Here is a 23,424-nt window from a genome sequence, read left to right on the forward strand (position 1 = left end):
ATAGCTCAGAAGCAGGCACAATAGATGAAATGTAAAAGCATTACTCCAACAGCAAAACCCTACAGTAATAAAAATGTGGGTACACAGGCTTCTTAAGATACATCAAAATGCAATCAGGGCTGCTGGAAATGCCTTTCCAGCCTCCAGACAGCCATCCCTTACCATAACAGCCACCCAAGCTCAGCAAGTGCAAGAAGCACAGGTAGGCATTGCCTCCCCAAGCATCTGAGTGCATGCCTCCTGACTAATTAATGCACCTTAACAAGGCCTGAAAGGTGGCAGACCAGTTGTCCTCAATCAAAGTAGAAAGAGCAATGAACCTCTTCATAAAGTACAGGTGAAACCGTCATAGTACTGTGGCCAAACCACATCCATAAGGCTTAAAGCAGTCTTTATATCATCTGATTCTTGTCTGATCCATAAGATGCTTTCAGGTAAATGCATACAAACATACACAGTCTCAAACACTTCACAGCCAACTTTGTGATCTGATTTCTGCAAGAAGATGCTCAAGTTCACATGCAATTACAGGCTTCTGGAGTTCGGCTGCGGAGGTGATGACACACATCAGCTGCAGCCCATCGCACCTGGCCAGGTTCTTTGCTCTGGGGTACACCATTCTCCTCCTAACATGAATTAAAGCAGACTGTGAACAACAAACTGAGTATGCCAGCATTAGGGTTATTCAAAGGTCAGGGCTGAGATTTTGTGTGTCCTGTTCCCTGCATTTTGTGGCAAGCTCACAAAGACTCACAAATAGGTATCTTCAAAGCTTGTTCCACACAGATTAGTATTAAAAAAAAAGCTATTAAACAGCAGTAGATGCTTTACTGCTATTTCCCAAATGCTACTTTTACCACTGCAGATGAAGCATCTTTAAATCTACCTCTAAAAGTCATGGCTTGAAGTGAAGTCTTCTCCAGGTCCATCCATCTGGGTGTATCAGCCAGCAAGTCAGGCACGTGGCAACTCTGTGTGATTTTCCAGATTGCTCAACTGAATTTTTAGGCATCTAAGCGCTGGTCTGGGGTGACTGTAATGCTCAAAACATGTCACTGAGACACATAAGAGCTTTTAGTTCTACTTCACAGAAGTACCTCAGTGAAAATCATAGAGAAACTAGAACATCATTGGGCCCAAAGTGAGGTGCCTTGTGGCCTATGGAAGGTTTCTAGCCTCATCACGCAGCTGGTCTGCAGCCTTTCTTGAGGATTGTGTTTAAAATATCAGCCCTCAGCCCTCTGTGGGTACGTCAGCTGGAAGAGAAATATGGGGCTCTGAGCTTGGCCTCCTGACCACATTGCACAAGGAATGGCACAGCCACTACATCACAAAGCTGGCCCTATTTTATTGGACCTTGAGGTGTTCCTAAATCATGCCTCTTCCTGTGGTCAAGGGATAGAATTCAGTCACTAGGAAGCTATTCTGGTTTCATACTTTAGGACATCCAAGTATGAGTGATGCTTTTCAATTTTCTCCAGTTAAGCTTATGAAAAGAAATATTCTGAAGGGCATTATTCCCCGAAGTGGCTGGACACAAAAATCTGCAAAGCCCTTGTCTATTTTGGCTTGGGGTCATTGCTAAAGACAGACACAATACGTTTCTTTAAGGACACGTCACAGAATTATATATACATCACTGAAACCCAGAATGGCTGAAATACCACCTGAGACAGAGGGAACCTTACAGCCCATGTTTTAAGGGATGCTTCTGCATTCCAACACGGAAGGATTTACATTCCACTGAACTTGTTTTGTGGTTGTTTTTTTTTCCAAAAACTGTTATTTCCCTCACTAATAAGTGGCTGCAAACTGAAAAACCTGATGATAGGAAGTCTCTGCAACAAGTTCTGTGTAACCTTCACTGCAGCCCTGCACTGATCCCATTCTGCTCCCAAGCCAGCACCATGCTCATGGTCTTGAGAGCGTGTTTTCAAATCACACAGTACTGATACTTGCTCCTAAGAGGCAGCTGAAAACCAGCTGTACCATTCCCATTAGACTAAAAAGCACCAATATCTTGTGAAGTTGCAGCAGTGTTGTTGGTGGGTTTAAACAACCATCAGAAAAGCTTGCAGCGTGACAAGTGCTGACGTGGCTGCGTATATCACTCTTTATGATGCTGCTGATAGCAATTTACGGCTGTACGTGGAGCTCAAGCCTTGCAGGCTCAGAGCAGCAGTACACAACCCAAGGCAGCACTGGGCAGCGTATTTAGAGAGGGGCAGACACAATCCTCACTTCTGTCCCTGGGAAAAGCACAGAGGATAGTGCATTGGGATGGGACTGAGAAAAACAGGATCCGTCTGCTTCTGCAGGCTGTGACTTGTAGAAGACCATTCCCTGTTTTGTTCTTCAGCCATCCCCACTCCATCTTTGTCATCTTACCTGCTTAGACTGACAGCTATGGGGAAAGGTCTGCTTATCTGGCTGTCATTAGCACAGGAAGGATCCCAATCTCGGATGGACCTCGCAGGTGCTTCCTTTACAAGCAACTACATGTGGAGTTGCACACTTAATTCAGACAGGTACATGTGTGCTGGTGTAGCAATGTAGCCATTTGGACCTCTAAACATCTCCCTCTGTTCCAAATTCCAAGCATCACTGGAATCTGCATTTTAACACTTTTTCCTTTGCACACCACTGCTCTCAGAATCATGCTCCGTCCTTCTTGAAGACAGCAGACTAGTTCTTACCTGCTGCAAAACTGAGCCGCCTTCTCCTCCCAAAACACATGCCAGTGAACAAACCCCCTTCTCAAAATTTCCTTTTTCCCCACTGTGTCCCATAGCACACAAGCTTATACCCAGAGCTGGTGACTGAAGCAGCACAATGTCTGATTCCTCCAAGACAGGCTACTGTACGTTTAGATAGCAATCACACAACCCATCATTTTAGATGCCTAAGAAAGTACAATTAAATACCACAGGGATTATATCAGAAAGCAGGTTTAGCTAGTATTTCAGCTCTGGGTCATTATTTCCTATGTATATATCAAAGGAATGTGAATATGGAACAGGCTGAGAAGCAGACTGCAGATGCAAATGCCAAAATACTGGAAGACTAATAGATTATTTTTAAGGGGAGGGAATAGACAGAATATATAGGAGAAAGTTGTGGAAATAAATCAAAGGTGAGCAGATGCACTTGGCCAAATGGCTTTTTCCTTCATAGTACAGCAATTTGTTTTATCCTTATGTTTCCCGAATCCAGTCAATAACACTGCATTAAAAATGCATGGGCCAATTTGATGTATACAACCTCGGTATTCTTCAGAAAAACTGGGGCACCTGGAAGGGCACAAGCACCCTATTTATGTACAGAAAAGGAGAACAGAGGTTGTGAGAGGGAAATACTTGTCAGACGACAGGTTACCCATGTAGCAAAAGTAATAAATTCCTCTTCCTTTGGAGAAACACTGTTCTTCAGCAATAGAAGCTGCCACATTTGTGTAAGGCACCCGCAGGGGGGCAGGAAGAGTAATAGCCCCTACGCTGATAGTGTTACCACTTGTCGGTGCCACTAGCTGTATTCTCAGACTCCCATCGACGCAGGCCCAGGCTAGGCATTATCAATGGCTTTCAAGAAAGCTGGCAGACAATGAATTTTCATCAGAAAACAAAGCTGACATTTTCCAATTTTCTGTCTGGACAAAGAGAAGAAAACACTTGCTTTGGAGTGAGCGCCAGCCCAGCTGGGATATCTCATCCGATGCTCAGCGGGCAGCTTCCCACGGCTGGGTGCTCTGCACCGAGCTATTTGGGAGACTGTGCAGGCCAGGCTTGCACGTTGCCAGCAGAGGAGAGGCAAGCTGTGCCCTGCAGGGCCCTCCAGCACACCTCAGTCACACTGAATCAGCCTGCTGGCTGTCGGGGCTGTCACTGTGTTCGGTGATCCTTGGGCACGATGGCTGCATCACCCTGACCTCTGCTCTTTGGGATGCGGCTCCGGCACTGAGCGTGTCAGGACCAGCACAAGGCTGGGGAGGATCTCCCTTTGCCTAAATAAAAAGTGTATTATCCAAGGAGAAGGAGAGAAAAGGAGATGGAGGGACCAACATTTCCACTCTGTTCATAAAACCTGTCAGGAGATATGTGGCTGATTTGCAGCTCTGCCTTCACCCTGGGATGCCGCTGTGCTGCGCAGGAAGGTCTTCCCCAGCACGAGGCAGGGAGCACGTTCTGGAGCACAGTAAAACACTGAAATTAAATTTAACAACACAGGAAAACAACTTCTGAGAGCTCCTCCAGCAAGAGGTTTGTGCTGCTATAGAAACATATGCAGGAAGTGCAAACACATACACACACTCTGCTCCCATATGGGGGCAGGAAGAGCAGTGGTGTCCTGCTGGGACAAGATCACTCCAGACTGTTGCTGAGGACTGCTCCAGCAGCAAAGTATTACATGTTTCTGTTATTTAGTGCATGCACCTGGTTAAAGCAAGCAGCCTGGCAGGCTACTGGGGACACAGCAACAACAGGGTCGACCCCAGAAGGTGTGAGCCCACTGGGGATGGAAGGATGTCCAAGAAAGTTGGACAGGAGAGAGTTGAGCCAATGGGAAAATTAAAAAATGCAGCACCAAGAGTGGGCCATGCAAGAGCCTCCAGGGGTTGGGGGTTCAAAGGACTAGCAGAAAGAAGTTATAAAGAGTGGCTGGGGATAGAAATGCATTGCTCATGCATTGTGGAGTGAATGCTGGAGTGCCGGCCTGGAGCTGAAATCATTCCCTGTAAAAGTCCAGCGTTTCCATACCATTTTTTACTCTCTGGAAGCTATTTCCGCCATCTGGATTTGCAGCACCCACTGCAGATTCCCTCCTAGGCATCCTCTCTCCAGTCAGCATCATGAGGTGCTTCAGACCAATTAAAAAATTACCATCTTCGAATCTCTCATATTGTTTTGCAAAGCAGCCTGTAAACTATCCTAATATTTAGGGTGATAAGTAGGAAAAACGAAAGCAGGCGAGCAGAGGCATTTCAGTAATGCCAGGACTAATTGCTCAGTTCCAGAGCCATTTGGTTTAAGAAACAGTCTGAAAAAAAAAAATGCAGTGGAAGGCTTCAGGCATTCCAAGTGTGTGGACGTAGCTCCAGGTATCCCAGCAGAAGAGCAGATGATTTCGTACTCTACCTCTAGATCTGATTCCCTTGGTTTGTGCCACTTCTCTGCAGGGCATAACCCTCTGGCTACTCCTCAGGCCACCTAGAACTCCTCTGCAGAGCAGCTGCACAGCTTTCCAAGGGGAAATGGCTAAAAGAGAACACGTTGCCCAGAGAGGTGGTGGGTGCCCCATCCCTGCAGACACCCAAGGTCAGGCTGGATGGGGCTCTGAGCACTGATGGAGCTGTGGGTGTCCCTGTTCACTGCAGAGGAGTGAGACCAGATGGCCTTTAAGGGTCCCTTCCGACTCAAATGATTCTATGGTTCTATATCTTCTTCTTCTTACAGTGAAATAAATCATACCTTCAAAACGTTTTTATTCTATTAAAATACTTCAGTTTCAATGCAGCCGCAGGTATCAGCGGGGTAAGATTTGTCAAAGCTTCTCCAATTAAATTTATTTGAAAATCAGCTAATACGGCAGGCAAGATTTGGGCTAATATACCATAATTTTCACACTTCTCCAGTTCCAGGGAGGTCAGATGCTCACACACCACCCAGAACTCAGAAGAAGACCCTTTCATTCCTATTCACAACCCTGCCCACGGCACAGGTGTTGGAATTAGATGATCTTTAAGGCCCCCTCCAACCTAAGCCATTCTATGATTCTAGGACTTATTTCCCCCCCCTCAATCACACGTTGTTTTTCAGTTCATGATTTTTGCAGTCCACCTTGTACGTTTTCCTGCTGTGTGCCTGCTAAGGTAAGCAAACACACCTTGAGAGACCGATTTCTACTAAATCAAACTTATGCTTCAGATTCTTTTCATCATTTCTTCCCCTCCTTTAAGTTTCAGCTACTCACAATGTTGGATCCCACGGCTTTTAATCAGTTTTTTAACAGTGCAGCATGGACCCCCGTTGATAATTAGCCTAAAGTTGGAAAGCAGCAGAGAAGCAGGAGGGTAACATCCACCATCAAACTACAAAGAGTGCTGGGAAGTCTCATGCTGCCTCGCTCACTGCTGAAAACCTACAACCCTGACGTGCAGGAAACATAATTAGAAATTGGATACTGAATTTTATAGACAGAGTTCCGAGGTAATCTCTACATGACTTCAATTCTTGTATGTTATCCTAATAGGATATCCAGATCTCTCTCCTGGGTGCTCAGATAAGTACTAATGTGCACTAAAATCCCTTTCAAATACTGCCTGGATCCCAGCAATGCTGCTTCGAGAGTTGGGCATATAAGGACCAACCTGGGGAAAGCTCCTCTACGGGGATGCCAGAAACAGGTGGGAAAGGAACACCCGCAGGCAGACATTCCCACCCAAAGGTGGGAGCTCCCTTCTGACCTCCTTCATTTACAGAGAAGGGCAATAGCAGGGGAGAAGCATTTCTGGAAGGCTTAATCCATAGACATAATCCATAGGTAACACAATGGGAGCAGAATGGAGTAACTAATTGCATTTGGAGTGCGTGTTCAGTGGTCTTTATTGACTAGAGCCCTTAAACTGGAATTTATGTTATTGCTGCCTGGAAGCCTGAGGCTTTTTTTGAGTGATATTAGTAGATGAGATAAATAGAAATTATTTTACAGTTACTGATCTGGTTACTGACATGTACGTTCCTTGTTTGTAGATGTCAATATTAAGGATAAACTCTTACAGTTATTTAAATAACTACATTTTCTGATAAAATCATTAAAATTACAAAGTAAAGAACCAACACAGGAGCATGTTTTCCCAACTGCTGAATCTGCTGCAAGGCTGCTTTGGAAGATACATAAAGCAAAGCTGACACTATGCTTGATCTCAGCCAAAAAGCCTAATAGCAATATTACAGCCCATAATGGCTTACATCTGACAGCACGAAGATGCTGCTTGTGCATCTCTCAATTATTTATCACCTTGGTGAAGATGCCTGCCCACACCCCCACACCATGGCCCTGGCTCACGCTGAGCTGCCACCGGGGCTGGAACAACCAGAAACCGCTCAGTCCATGGAGTAACTTCAAAATCAGAAGATGCTCCTTTAATAAGGATGGCTTTTTTCCATCAGGCTGTCATTCCAGAGGGACTTTGAGAAAAGGGAGCCCAGCCCTAATAAGAGAGGGTTAACCAAAGTAACCATCTATTGTCTCCTGTCTCCAGAGCTTCAGCACTGCTCAGGGTTACCTGCTCTTCCCTTGAGTCAACACTTCATAAACCTTATTGTTATCTGAGAGAGTGGATAATCCTGTACATAAGAGCTATAGGCAAGCATGAGTTATTCAAATCTCTGAATCACAGACATCTGCTGCAGCTCTTGCATAGTTTAGCATTCGTTGGTGGCTCTTCCCATGCAGCCCAGTGTTGTCCTCTGTAGTTAACCATTTGGGTCAAACATCCTTATTCTTTCCAGTCTGCACTGAGCTCTCAGAAAACTGCAGCCTTCTGCACCATTCTCTCTGCCCTGACCTAGCAAGTATATAGAGTAATGTCACACAGGGCTGTGAAACACAGGCAGAATTAAGTTTTCTGTGGGATTCCACCTTCAGATGTGCAGTCTGCTCTCAAGACCCCTGAAGCCCTCTGAAGGTGGCCATGCACCATAGGCTGCACATAAGGAAAGCGTGAGCAGTGGCCCAGCTTTTATTTGTCAGAGGATGCAAAATACCAAGCACAGCATGACGGAGCTGCTTCAAAGGGTGTACAGACCTGAGCAAAGCTGCACAACCAGTCCCTGTGTCAGCAAGCACAGTGTGGAGCTGTCAGGAGGACGGCAAGGGGTGACACCACTGCGCCACATGTGCCGCACAGACTCTGTGCTTCTGGGACACAGTGGGACCATGAGTTCTGCAAAAAGCATCCACAGCTTCTGTGGGTATGAAAAGCAAGACTAATGGCAAAAAAAACCCCACCATTTCCCCCATTGGTTATGTAGATTAAAATGAGTGTTGTCATGATTTCAGGCCAATTTCTCACAGATATTATGCAGAAATTCTGACACCTTCCTCGAAATCCAGGTGACCCCCAAAGGAAAGGCACACGGACCAGGCATCTGCCCCTCAGCTCTGCTCTCAACTTGCTGCCTGCTTCTCAGAAATAACACAGCAGCTGTGGAAACGAGCTGTAACCCATGCAGAACAACATCCTAAAATAGATTTCTGGTGCCTTGCTACCGGAATAGATCTGAAAATATTATCAGAAGGTAAAAGAATAATGAATTATCAATAGGAAACTTGGGTTTCATCCCATCCACCTTCCAGCTGCCTACATCCAGCAATACCAGAGTCATGCAAATGCTCCGTAGCGGAACACAGGTGGAGAGACCCCAGCCAGCTCCTACTGATGTACAGATTAAAACTCTGCTTGCTAGAAGCTACCTAGCAAGATGTGTTAAGTTCTAACAGACCTGATTCACCTGCTGCTGAGCACAGCGGGGCCCTGCCACCGATCCCAGCAGAGCTTGGATCACGTTTCATGCAGAGTTACCAGGAATTTTAACGCAGACTTTTTGTCGGGGAAAAGAACACAACTGTAGAATAGGTACTGAAAAAAGGAATTCTGTATTGGCAGGAAGAGAGATAAAATACCCTAATAGGCTTTTTCCTTCTCTGATTTCCATTATTCATAGCACTCTAATGATCCCTTTCTGCATGCAAGACGAAAGTAAACCAGAGCTTCCTGATAGCCAGTGCAGCACCACGTCATTAACGTAAGGCAGGTATGTTAATGCAGCAGTAATTGCCTGCCCTGCTGCAGTCAAACCACCCTGCACTCAAAGTGTATCACTGTTAGAGTTTAATTTTCATTAAGATGACAAAAAGAGCCCTGGGATGATCCATTTGGTTTTGTGTCATATTAATGAAAGTGAATATTGGCAGAATTGGAAGGGAAATTCCAAGCAAGCCCAGGAAGCAGCTAACAGGATGCCCCGAGTGTACATCAGCTGGCGTGGCTGCCCAGCAGTTCTCTATTGGGAGTGACCAGAAAGATGGCAGGTAACCATACAGCAGCCTGCACTGGTGGCTTGTCATAGGACTTCCAAATCATGCAAGCTGCAGTCAAGTTCAGTCAAGTGAATTTCAATCAACAGCAGCCTCTGAAAAGTTTTTAACAATCCGGAAGAATCACAGTTTCAAGGCAGTGTCAACAGCCAAAAAAAGCATAACCCATATTTGCATTAAGTCTTCGTGCATCTTGTCAAGTATTCACACTGAAATCTTCTCTTTCTCTTTCTTACTTTTCAAACAACCACTAAATTAAGCCCATCAGTAATTTATCAAAACAGCTCTCAGCCAGAATGCTGAACTCTGGGGCCACAGTAATGAATTACTGACTCGGGAAAGAAAAGTTTGAGACAGATATGATTAACTTTCCATGCTGGGAGAGTGGCTGCCCCCAAAGGGCAAGGAGTGCTGGGAACTGCAGATGGCACCCCGGGGCTCAGAGCTGAACCTGGAGCATCTCACGTCCCCCGGGGCGATGTTCACACTGCGTCTGCACACGGACCTGGGAGATGCCATTGGAATGGCAGAACCCATCATCTGTTCGTGATTCCTACGTGACAGAACTGAGTAACTGCTCTGGGCTGCAAGAAGGGGATAAGGATGCATTAAATAAGAAACGAAAAATGACAATTAAAAGAACCAACGTGAAGGCCTTCTATCTCTAAAGAACCTGTTTGCTTTTGCAGAGGTTATCTGAAAGGATACTCCTGCCCAGCAAGGATGGAGCCAGCCAGAGCTGAAACACAATTTATTTAGTTTTTACTTTTAGGTTACAAGGGAATAGGGTAGGGGAGGAGGGATGTTGCTGAAATCTAGCTCCGTAATGGAAACCTGGATGAAACGGCTGCTGGGGCCTTATCACCCCTCTGCAATTCAACATGAGTGCTAGCAGACCGACTGCACACGTAAAACAGTTGAAGGAGTTTATGTTAGTTTAGCCATGTGCTGCTATTCTGATAAAGTACAAAATGCCACCCCATTAGAAGCCAACAACTGCCTTAGAAAACGTGCTGCTAAGCATGTTTTTTGGCTTGAAAAAATAAATACATTCGATACATTTTGAAATGATGGATAAAAGAAGTCCGAATATTCAACCGTGTTTTGAATTGCGGAGTGCACATTCAACCTGAAAAATAATCTATGCTCTGCTGAAGTCACTCATGTCCGACTTAAATTATTTTTATTCTTTGTCGGTGGTAAAATGATGCTCAGTGTTTTCTCTCCTTTGTTTGCAACACAATTTTTTTTCTTGTTTGGGGAAACTAACATCTTTCCCCAGGGAGCATGGCATCAAACAATTCATGGAACCATGAATATTTCTTGCAGCTGTTCTGAACAGGGTTCATCTGTAGTTTGACTCAGAAGCCACTTGTGCATCACTAGGGTCAGAGATCATACGAATCGAGAGAATGTCACATAAGAATGTACCAACAAGGACAAAAGAAGAAATATGGGAAGAGTTCCCCCCGAGCTGAGAATGAACTAATGCTAAAGAAAGGGTAATTACACTCCTGAAGTAAAGCATCTTCTAAATCATGATGGTAAAATACAGTATATTGCTACCAGACTCGTGGAACAAGCACAGAGCTATACAATAAATAAAAACAAAACTCCCTATCCTCACTGCTCTGTTCTCCAAATTGAAGAAGCTGAAGTCTTACAGCAATGTTTTCTGTATTTCATTGCAGTCTGTATTTGCTGCTTAAGAGTGGAGAACTTAAGTGACTGCAGTATGTCATTATGAGGGAGCATGGTTCAGTAATGGGGCTCATCCGAAAACTCAGCACGGACACATCAAAGCACTGCTAATCAAAAGGTGAAAAAAAAAAAACAGTGGAAGAGAAGTTTGATCCATTCACCGAACAAAACCCGATGATTCTTGCACATCTATGTTGCTCGTGAAAGCGGGACGCTGGGGAAAACAAAAAACGATGACATATTATCACATTTGAGGAAGCAAAATACCAGGTCAAAGCACAGCTGATTTGTGAGCAAACCTCACCTACCCTTTTAAGAGCTTCCCAGAATTACCAGTGGATATCAACGCTTTAAGAACAATGCATGAAAAAGTAGGGGTGCAAGGGCTTTCATTCCGCAGATAAAATAATCTCTACATGGAGCAAGTTAATGTCCCTTTGAGGGGCTCTGTAAAAAGCCCTACACAGGAGAGGTAAGGAAATACATTGAAATTAGCCAAACTAAGCCACAGAGCTAAAAGATGCAACAAAATGTTGGAATATCATAGAACCATAGAATGTCTGCAAGTTGTTCTGAGCTCTATCAGAAAACGTGGGTTTATTTATAGCCACATATAAAGAATAATGAGGAAAGGGCACGCATTGTCCCTTCTCGTGCCCATAATTCATGTGGTTGTGAGGAGCACGTCCTGCTTTGCTCAGGCAGCTGAGATGGAAGATCACACATCTCAAGGGACTGAATGAGGAGGAAATCCACAGAAAGAACAAACGCGTTCACCCGTACGTCCAGCGCTGTCATAATTAATGACAGCACAGAACTGAAGGGATATTAAACCCTGGGCCTCAGGGGTTAGGTCAATCTCTAAGGATGATAGATCCAAAGGAGACCACGCAGGGAATCACATTATTTCATATCTCCCTCCCGCATGGCTCTTACACTTTCCTCCCAAAAAAAGATCATAATGAATATTGTCGGAGACAAGATACTGGAATAGATGGACCCTAAGTCTCATTCAATTGCTGCGCCTATATTGTTATTAGAAGAGAAGCTGTCACAGGTGTCCAAATGATGATGGAGCCCCTAAAAATGAAAGGGCATGAATAAAAGGAACCAGGCAGCAGGCAACTCAGGCAGCATCTGCTCCTGCTCCCCTCCTGCCTGAGCACAGACATAGCCCTTTGCATGGCTTGGTAGTTCTTACAGCTAGGGCTTCTGCCCTGTTCCCAGGGAAAAAAAAAAGAAACAGGTTTCTATACAGCGTGTTTCACTTCTGATAACTTCCTTTTCCTGGAAATTTAACAGGGAGTGCTGAAAATAAATAAATAATGCCACATCCCACATTCCATGTCCATCTCAGATCCCTTCCCGAAAGCACCACATTCTGTGTCCATCTCAGATCCCTTCCTGATCCACCGCATGGACTCAAGAAAAAAAAAAAAGAGGCTGCAGAGCCAACCCCTGGCTGGAAGCAGAAGATATTTATTACACTCGTCCACAGCCTACAAGGAATCGGTTTGTTTGTGCATAATTTAGTAGATTGTTGCATGAGTTCACTGTTATGGGCTGAATATCTACTTTAATGGTTATAGATACAGTCTGAGCTTTCAATCTGCTCTGCCATTTCCAAAGGGGAGAATAATGTAAATAGCCACGGGAAAAATAGGATATAAATAACAGTGTGCAGAGCGGGATTTGTCACCTGCCCCAGCCCTCGGGTTCCTTCCTGACAGAAAGTGCCAAAAGTTGAAGAATTGGAGCAAGGGGAACCAGGCTGCTGAGGGCTGTGGGGACCTGGGGTTCATGGGTGTGATGCCACCAGTCATTGCTCCATAGCAGCCCAAGTTCTACAGCACCAAAGCCCTTTCCAGAAGATGCCCATTGACTCTCGGCTGCTGCTGTTATAGCCTCAAACCGCTGCCTTTAAAACCTGGAGGAAACTTCAAAGGCTGGGAGGCTGAAGAGCAGATATTCACTGGTGTCTTAAAATGAAAGCTAAGGTAGGGCAACGAGAGGAGGAACAGTTGGTGAACAGTTGGTGAATGGATATTTTTATGCAAGGAATGCCTGAAGGAAAGAGAAGAAAAAAAAAACTGTGTAGGAAGAAGAAGCAATTAATATGCTGCTTCTTTTTTTTTTCTTTCTCCTTACGCTTATTTTGATTTAAAAGTCTATTGTTTCAGTATCACAGATTAAGGTCGCTACACAATTTACTATGGAAAAAAAAAAGTGGTCGTAATGGGGGAAATAGAGAAATGAAAGGGCCCGTGACAGAGTTTTTAATTATTCAGGAACGATCACAAAGATATTCTGAATTAATTTTCACATTTTTGCATTTGTACATTTCAAATGAATATGTGTACAGCTATCATTCAGCTCGCTGGGAAATGGCACGCATCCCTAAAACCAATTCCCTAGTTAATGCTTGTTCTTGATTAGAAAGGCCACCAACTGTAACGATGTCACGCTACTAAACATTAAATACTTTTACACTGAGTGTGAACTACCCTCGCCACAAAGTCCTGACTTCCCCAGAAATACACACAACAGCAGTCCTTAGAGCCTTAAGGACATAAATCACTGGATCCCAATTCCCTCTTGCATCTTACCAATTATGGGGCATGGACCGTTAGGTGTGCATCTCTACTTAGCTTAATGGGAGCTGCGAGGCCAATGCTTGCTAAGGCAGCTGAAATTACATCCCACTTGGTCCCCATCGCTGTTGTTTCACAGCTGCAAAAAAATATTAACTACAATTACACGATTGCTCATTTCCTCTTTTCTGCCGCTCAACAGAATGCAGCATAGGAGAGCTCAACAAGACGTCACTAAGCAAAATATTAGCACATGGATGCTAAAACGAACAAGACTGTTTCCTCACTGATGGCTGTTACCCTTGCAACTACTTTTTCAGCATCTTTTAAGTGGTTTGGAGCAGCCAAGCACCATCCCCAGTGCATGCTACTTGAGTGTAAATGAACAGTACCCTTAATGAAGTTCACGGGTTACCACCATGAAAAAAGCAGCACCAGTAGGCAGACTCTATCTCCTTCCCCACACCTGAGAAGTATTTGAAAAAATTATTTTCAAATAAAGTCTCAAGCAGTTTTTAACTCCTTCCTATGGATAGCTGGAATGCAGCACTTTGGGGGATTGGAGGCTGCTGCCTCCTAGGAATACAGGATACAAAAAGCCTTGGAAACCTGGAATCAATGCATAGGTAAGCAGGAGTGGATTGGGTCACAAGGAACAAAGTACAACCCCGAGGAGCCTGCAGTTGCATGAAGCAGTGGACAGCTTTGGGATAATCACCTGAAACTTGGCTATCCTGAGAAATATTAGAAGCATCCAAACAAGGTTGTGGAGGGCAGATGCACAGAGCTTAACAGCCCTTTTTTTTTAGTTGAAAAAACCACACTCCTGGGAACAGCCTTCAGATTCTATTTTAGTGTGTTTTTTTTTTTTCTTTTTAAACTACCATCATCTTTAAGGGAAGTTCCACTTTTGGGACTTGTATTTCCCAACTGGAATGGATGAGAGCCACGCAACGAGTGGGGAGAAGAAAGGGGAAAAGTGTAGCTGAGCAATGATCACAGAAGAAACACTCTTCAGGAGTCTTAGCAAGAGCAAGACGAATACTGCCATCAAATATTTAGGGGCAGTCATTCAAACAAGGCCTACGAGCTGCCTGTCTTTCCAGTACTCATTCTTCTTTTTCTTCACATTTTGCAACAATTCAGTGTGTGAGTGAGGTTTAGTATGATGAGACCTTAGTGCAAAATATGTACACTGGATTCAAGCATTCAAGGTCTCAAATCTGGAGAAAATCTGACATTTGTGAAGTCCATGGGAATGTTGCTGTGTGTTTCACAAACACTCAGATTTTACCCCAGATGTCTTCTAGGTGACTTCAAAGCCAGAACGAACAATTTGCTGGCAACAGGAATAGCAAACTGTTCATAATCTTTCATGGAATGAGACAGTTTTTGAATAAAATCCATTTCCCAAGTTGTGCTGAATAACGCAAGCACTTAAAATCATCTCCAGCTTAAGGATCATTCAGAAAACTATGTCATGGCTACTGGCTTGGTCAAAGTCAATGGGATGCTGTGCAAAAAAGAGCAGAGAAGACTCTTCTACACCTACAGTGTAAGCATACACGCACGCAGATTTAGTGGTTTGGGTTATTTTTCGTGCTCAGACTTGTGATTCGGGGCATTGCTGTCCTTGTCTGAACTTCAAATTACAGCAAATTGCAGAGCAGTAATTTCAGGCAGCTGACTGCCTCCTCTCTGAAGAGACAAGTCTGGGATCGGTTACAGAAACTCGTCCTTATTCACAAAGTCCACAAACACTCTTAACTCTACAAAACGTTGCAGCTGTGTATCTAATATTTTCAGCTTAATTTCTCATGGTATTTTTATATATATATATATTATACCTACGTATTTCAATCCCACGCATATCACTGCACCCATGCAATAAATACTGGGTACACTTTCTTTGTACTCTGTCATTAAGAGCTGTATTGACAGCAAACAAGTTACATATCTTTTTTTTAACAACATATAATTTTGCTGTTGTTTGCACGTTTTCTCCAAGACATATTGGATACCATTTGCTTTTCATTACAAAAAACGTGCTGACAACAAAATCACATGTTCCTGACACACAAAAGAAAGAAGAAATAGCTACCATTTTGGGGACAGGGGAGTTGTTACATGGAAAGCATGATACATCATTATAGGGGTGTTCAGATCTTGCTTGGCACACTCATCGAAGTGTAGCACGTCCGTCTGTCAAGACACAAAAGAGGTGCTTGAGACTTCCCAAATCCTGTTGTTTTTATTCCTATTGCAGTGTATGTTACTTTTAATTATCAGAAGATAATTAAATCTGGATATCCAAGGGTATCCAGATGAAGACTTATGCATTTGGGTGCCACATCTCTCCATAGGTTTGTGCCCACAAAGCTGTAACACAGCACACCACAGGTTAATTCATCATGAGAACACCCAACAGGAGAGGAAACGTAACATCCAACTTAATGACAGAGCTAATTTCTGACTCTAAAGTTTAAGACAGACATAAATCAAAGATAGAATTAAATCAAATATTTGTAGAAGAGCCTTTGGAGAAGTCTGGGCCATTATTAAGCAGTATAGATCTCAGCTGAGGTGAAATCTACAACTCCACTGGAGTTGAGTGGTAGTTTTACACCAGTGGGCCTCCCTTTCCCTCAAACCCAGGCTGTCCACTCACAACCAGTATCCCCACAGCACTCTGCTGGACAAGCTGGGCCCACAGCTGGAGTGGGAGCTGTTGGAGAAAAGGCGAGGAGCCAGGAAAAGCCCCCGGTTGTGTATCTTGTGTACTCAAGTACTTCTTACAAAGTGCCCATCACATAGTGGAAGGCAGACCTGGAATCCCAGGTTCACAGGTGATTCTTTCCACTCCTCTTTTGGGGAAGCTTTGAAATCCACATGCTTTGTCTGCTCCACGCACAGTCGTAACGCTGACAATGCTGCATGCAACAGAAGCAACTCCAACCAGCTCAGAGCATGTGTTTGCTCCAAACCCCAATCCAGCTGCACAAGACTGGGAACATCAGCACTACCTTGTCCATTACTCCCAGGCAGGAGGATTTCAGAAACTATCCAGGGCCACAGAGAGAAAGAAATTGGCCAAAAAGCAGGAGAGGCAGAAGAAATTACTGAAAGAACCAAAGGGAAAGTCAACCCCCATTGCTGTTTTGTGCAAGAGATTTATTTATTATTGCCCAAACTAACCACCCGGATCTCTCTGGAGCTATACTCGGGCCTATCTGCTTCTAAAAGGATGCACTTGGGTCTAAAATGTCACTGCTTCCCAGCATGGTGTCTCTCCCCCTCTCAGCTCCCATCCCTGATTGCCAGTTGGATGGGGTCAGCGCAGCCAAGCAGTGCACTGCAGGAGCCCTGGGCACTGCCAAGAGCCATCATCAGTGGCCAGGGAAGCGTGTGCTGAGCCTGGCAGCAGCTCTGTGCAATGGGAGCTCTGCTCTTTGTGTTGTGCACCCATGCAGCAGGGAGCGATGCAACCACACAGAGCTGCAGGCTTCAAACCCAGGCTGTGCATGTGAGGGCTGCAGAGCTGCTGTTTGGTAACAGAGAGGGAAAACTGGGGGAGGAGCAAAGCCTGGAACCCACCTGCCCACCTTCCCGATGCTGTGCAGGGAATGCATTCAGTGACACCACACTGCTCTGTATGCAGCAAGGCTAAACCAACCCAGGCACCAATGAGCAAAGCAGCAACTGTCAGACCCGGGTGCTTCGTGGGAACCAGGTGAGGTCCTACCTGGGCAGGAACCACACAAACAGTCAGTAATGGGTTCTCAGAGCTCGAGGGATGAGGAGAGCTGCAGTTTGACGGGATGATTTCTAGAAAGAAGAGAACAAAAACCAAAGCAGCAGAAATAAAACAACTTTCCACTGCCAAACTACCATGGCAATCAGTGGCCAAGAAGAAGAACCTTGAGACCTGCGCAACACTGATTAACTACAAAGGGGCACAGTTATCAAAGAGCAGAACAGCAGAACAAGGCAGGAGACAGCAGAACAAGGCTGGCAATTCTGCAGCAGACAACGATCTTCGTATCACTGGCCCAGAATAAAACGTAGCTTTTATTCAGGTAAAGCTCTCCTTAAAATGTGGGAGGGTGCTGAGCAAGTAAAAATCAGGACCTGAGGCCTTCCACCTCTCTAAAGAACTCCCAGACACACAGGACAAAATGTTGCCCAGGGAGAACCTTCCCCACTATACTCCATGATCTTGTATGGGTTCACAGAGACGTCAAGGCATTCCTGATGTTCAAATCCAGGCAGCAGCTCACTTACGGGAGCAGCACAACACAGTGTGCACGTCTGCTTCAGGATTCTTTCTTTCTTCTGTTTTTTTTTTTTTTTTCCTACATCTTTTCAGAGCGCCAGAAACATATGACATAATCTGAATATTTATGGCACGCTGTGTAAAAGCAGAAGCTGTACTCATCTCGTTACAGGAGTCCACCCTTGTGCTGGAGTAACCTGAATTCCCTATTTCTGCTCTGCTGCTGGCCCAGACCGAGCCGTGGTGCCGATAGCAGAGCGTTGCAAATCTTCCAGCAGCCCTTTCAAAGCCAGAGCCCGTGTAACGGAGTTCAGCTAGCCACTCTCCTTCATCTGAGGGGAAAGCTTGCCTTAGGCACAAACAAAGCTTCAAATTGATTTAATTTAAAATTTCAAACTTCTGTATGCAGCTCAGCCTCTGACTGCCATCTGCTTTTTCAGCTTGCCGTGACAGAGAGCACATTTTTATTATGTTTGTTCAAGCAAGTCCAGCAGTGCAATATTAATTTGCAGAGTTTGGGAGTTCTGTATGCTTTTAAAAAGCTGCTAGTGTAAAACCTGATCACAAATCATCAACAACATCAGAGCTTACGGAGCCAGCCTTCAACACTGCATCTTCTGAGCCTGAAACTCTTTTCTGTGACATGCCATGCTAGGCATACTTGGCCTTTTTCTTTTTCCCTTTTTCTCTTTTAAAACTTGGTGTTTTTTTTTTCTCCTAAGTAAAAGAAAAAAAGTGTCTCCTGAACCTCTATATTAAGTTAAACTACTTCTCCAAACTGCTTAACTAATGCGCTGCACTGTGCCAACCTGAGAATAAATAGAGCTCTTCTACTTGCAAACACACTAAAATTAAGTAAATTCTTTGTGAGGCCTCATGTTTAAAACATGGGTATATCTCATCCTTCCTGAATCTCCTCTTTCCAACCAAGGTGGAAAGAGGAGGCAGCCACACATGACAACTATCCCGACAGAATGAAATTTGGAGAACACTGCGGCTTGTGCCTTGTCTCTGCTGGGAAGGCAGAAGCACTGGGTCCTGGGACTGAAGAAACACTGACGGGTTCATCCTGATCCCACCTTGTAGCTGCTGACTTGATCTGAGCTGCAGAAGGAACTATGCTGCCATTAGCAAACCTTTCAGGTGAAAAATTAAGCTGAGATTCTGTCCACGCTGGTCATTACAAATCCAGCACTCTATATAGAGTGGTTCAGCTCCCTTGATGGAGATCACAGAATCGTGAAGGTTAGAAAAGACCTCTCAGATCACTAAGTCCAACCCCAACCCATCCCACTGTGTCCACCAACCATGTCCCTCAGTGCCACATCTCCATGGTTCTTGAACACCTCCAGGGATGGTGACCCCACCACACCATGGACAGCCCGTGCCAGTGCATCACCACTCTTTCTGAGAAGACATTTTTCCTAAAATCCAACCTGAAGCTCCCCTGGTGCAACTTAAGGCCATTACCTCTTATCCAGTTTCGACAACCACATTCTCCTCATTAACCCTGCAATAGGCTCCAATACCCACTGCTGCCCAGCCGCTCCCTGCACCCGGGCATTTCCCATCCTGTTCACCCCATTCCATCCTGCAGCCAACAAACAATCCTGGTTCACACTGACCCTCGATGTGGTGCTGCAAGCTTTCCATGCAAGGCAACACAATGTAATCAATGTAAATTCCAAAATTATTTGAAAGCAAAGTCTCTTCCAACCTGAGCGAGATCCGATAGCATCCCCATCTTATAAATAATGCAGGGTGCTGCCAGTGCTTGCAGCTCAGGGAGGAACAGAGGGCCCGGCTGGAACACAAACAAGCACGCAAGGAAAACACAGTTGACAAAAAATGTACGGGAGAGCCAAAAAGATGTTCTCTATAGATCTCGACGTGGATGGACAGCAGAGCTTGCTTCTGACGTAGGCTGGCAGCTGTGATCAGTGCAAACCACGACTGCTTGGGAAGGACGAGAAAGCAGAGCTAGAGCCGTGAGAGTTGAAAACACCCTGAATATTTCAGGCAAATCTCTTTTGTACTCCTACCTTCAAAGTCACAGACTGTAATAAAACGCTGCTGTCAAGATCCCCAGAAACAAACAATGGAAGGCACGATAACAAATGACAAAGCCGGCGCAGCCCAGCAGCAGCCCCCAGCACTCCCTGGGCTCGGGGTCGGTGTGACACAGCTGTGCCAGATGTGGAGGGCACAGCGCTGCCCCGGGTGCCTGCACGGGCTCAAGCTGAGTGTGCACTGAACGCTCCCATCTGGTTTTATGGCACTCCAGTGGGCCACGCTGCCTTCTGCACTTGCTGCAAGTCCGCGGAGAGATACTAACCCTAAACAGACCCCAAGACAACTCATAAACGTAACAGTCAGAGGGAGCAGGCATGCTTTATGCCCACTGAAAGCACGCGGGTTGGTAATAGAATTGGAGCGCCCTGTAGAGCTCACAAAGCCCATCGCTGCCTTTTGCCCATCATTGTGCTTGCTGGGGTGAAGGGCCGAGGGGAAGGATGCTTCCCTGTGAACAACCAGAGCGCTCCTGGGCCATCTGGAGCCTTCTCTATAATTTATGCTTGCGTTGCAGTTTTAAGGAGGCCATTTCCGAAAGATGGCACAGCTTGGGGATTTAAACCGTAATCTTTAAAACATATTTAAAAGGTGTTAGCTAATTATTTAGGCTGTAACTGCTGCAAAAACAGCAAATAACTCAGAGTTCTTTGAACTGGTCTTTTTGAAGTCAGCGAGTGTTTGAAGTGAGGTATAGGTGAGGGGAGAGGATTGATCGCTGTGGAAGGCTGAGCAAGGAGGGGAAGAAGTGCCTGGTCTGTACAGGGAGCCACTGCTGCAGGAGCAGGGAGCCCCAGGGCTGGGAGCTGGAGCAGCCGAGTGTTGCATCCAAGCTGAGCACGAGCTGATGGTGTCCCCATCCTGCTCCAGCTGCAGCATTGGCCTGATGGTCATTGTCACAGAGATGTGGTGGTTGAAAGGGACCTCTAGAGATCCTCCAGACCAACTTTCTGCTAAAGCAGGTTCCCTATAGTAGGTTACACAAGAAATTATCCAGGCAGGTCTTGATTATTTCCAGAGAAGGAGATTCCACCACCTCTCCGGGCAGCCTGTCCCATTTTCAGAGCACCCAGCACCCACACCTGTGATGGCGATGCTCTGCAGGGCAGCACGAGCAGAACCCTGCCTTCCTGAAAGCACCAGGATACCATGCGGACAGACAGGGATGAAAACCTGACACGCAGCCATTTGTTACCATTAACATTTAATTAAGAGCAGACACTATTAGCTTTGCGTCAAAAAACCAACACATCCTCCACGCATGGATGGAAGTTCTCAGTTTGTTGATGAATAAACAATTTGTAAATGAAGGCAAGGAGGATCTGGAAGGGAGTGCTATCTGGGAATCCCGTTGCTCTCAGACATAAGGCCTGAAGAAAACAACACAGGTCTGGTTTCTGTTCTTTCCTCCTCATCCTCTGATGGTCACACTGGGACGTGGCAGCTGGATATGTCTGTGCATTTTTAAAGAAAGCTCTAATTGATTTTAAAATGAAAAGGCAAATCTCACCCTTTTTATTCGCAGAAAGTCATCAAACAGCAGCAGGGATGTGGGTCTCTCGGCTGATAATAAATATAAAAAACCTGCATCCAAACCTTGACTTTCCATTATTACTCCAAATATATATATAAATAACATTAACCTGCTCCTCCTAAGCCCCGATTTCCACATTCAATTTATTTTGGTGAAATAGACACTTGGATGAACTCTGTGCCTCACTTGTGCGCTTCAGAAAGAAGACACCATACAGACAGCAAACCCATCATGTTGCTATTGTACCTCAGAGCAGGGTTAGAATTGGATAAAGCTGCTGTGAGATGGATGAAAATATTCCTGCGTGCATAGAAAAGGCTTTCAAAAAGCCAATAAATACAGCGATACTGCAGCGCCCTACAACAAAACGACATGGCTGGAAGACGATCTTGAGAAACAATTTTCATGCCCGTGCAAGAGTTATTAATGAAGAAGAGCGCACCATTAAAGAGAGAGAAGGGAAGGGAATGCATTGGCATTGCAGTGCAGTAACTGGGGACCCTCTGGAACTGGAACTTCAAAATAGGATTTCTTAAAAGCTTTTTCTTTCCTAAATTCCCTTTGCAGAAGCCTGCTTATTCTTTCATAATCACTTCAAAGCAATCCCCAGCCTTGCAATAAAGTAAATTCAAAGCAATTAGAGAGTAGATCTACACAGCAAGACCAAACAGTGCTTATAGAGGGTTTCTGTAAAGTGGTTCTGCATACATTTTCCTTGGAATGACTTTATTTGTATAAAGAACGCGGGGTATTTTTTATGAAGGAAAGAAAATATGAAATAAATTTATGATAGCAAATAGAAATGCTGCATCTCTGGAGTGTGCTGTTATACTGCAGTTCGCAGGCACAACCCTTACAGCATCACTCTGCTACTTTCATACGTTGTCATGAACAATAACAGAGGAGGAAGTAAAAGGAAAAGAAAGGAGTCTTCTGCACTGTGCTTCAATAAAAGACTGCAATAACCAGGTAAGGAATAAACAGACCAACTTCACATCTTCCTGCCCCGGCTACTTGGAGGTCCTGCTTTGCTGCCTGGCCCTGGTGTCTGCACAAAGGCAAAACTGAGAAATGCCCGAGTGCTGCTTCCCTCACACCGGTGCTGCTAGAAGGGGAGCGGAGCAGTGCTGAGCTGAGATGTGCTTATGTCACTGTGATGCAAATAAATGTTACAATTAAGAATATAATTTTGGGAGATGTCAATGGCATAATTACTCATGTGGCTCGCAGCCAATTAAGCAGTAGGTGAATTAGCCCATTTAATTGGGTTTGGAGTTTCAGCACAAGGTGTTTTATGCTTTGTATTCTGTCAACATTTTGCTGTACTATGCGTTAATAATTCTGATTGCTGAGGAAATAACATCTGGGCAAATGAGGTCTGGAGTACAGAAACCTCTGCCAGGAAGGTTGCGTACACCTGTGATCCCAGTTGTGCAGGCAGATTGACTCCAACAAAAGCTCCATTCAGGGAAGATGGAAGCCTCGATTCGCTTGTAAGCCCATTAAACACTCTGAATGGCCATGAAGATGAAACAAGGAAGCACTTTAGGACTCTGCAGTTAGAAGACTTAGAGCAGAAGTGGCAACAATAAAAGAACAACGCAACGTGATTATTCCCAATCCAAAAGACAAGCATGTAACACCAACTGAAGAGGAAAAAAAAGAAAAAAGAGTGCCATATCTCTTGCTTGGGAAACTGCTGCATTTCAGCTAATCTCCTCTATTAGCTGATGTTCACAATACTCCTCAGTAAGACGGGAAACCAGAGGCATTCATGGGTTAGTGAAGTACTTCACAGTTACCCTAAGGAAGCACAAAAGAGACACACTAACATTAAGACTGCAGATTACACCGTTAATGACAATAACAGCATATAAATGAACTCTCCTTCACGGGAAGAGATTAATTTGAGAACTAAAAACCCTCATTTAGAAAGGGACTGCTAAAAGAGAGACAACCTAATAAGGCAGTTAGGTCTATTAGCCACAAGAAACGGGAGTGTGAAACCTAAAGGAGATGTTCTTTTTATGGCATGAGCTGATTCTTTCTACTTTACTTTCAAATTGTCATTCCCTAAACCTAAGGGGTTCCTTGGGTGCAATTAGCATCCCTGATTGAGATTCAGTCACTGCTTGCTCATGAGTCACTTTATCCTGCAC

This window comes from Numida meleagris, chromosome 7 (assembly GCF_002078875.1).
Source record: "Numida meleagris isolate 19003 breed g44 Domestic line chromosome 7, NumMel1.0, whole genome shotgun sequence".
NCBI lineage: Eukaryota > Metazoa > Chordata > Aves > Galliformes > Numididae > Numida > Numida meleagris.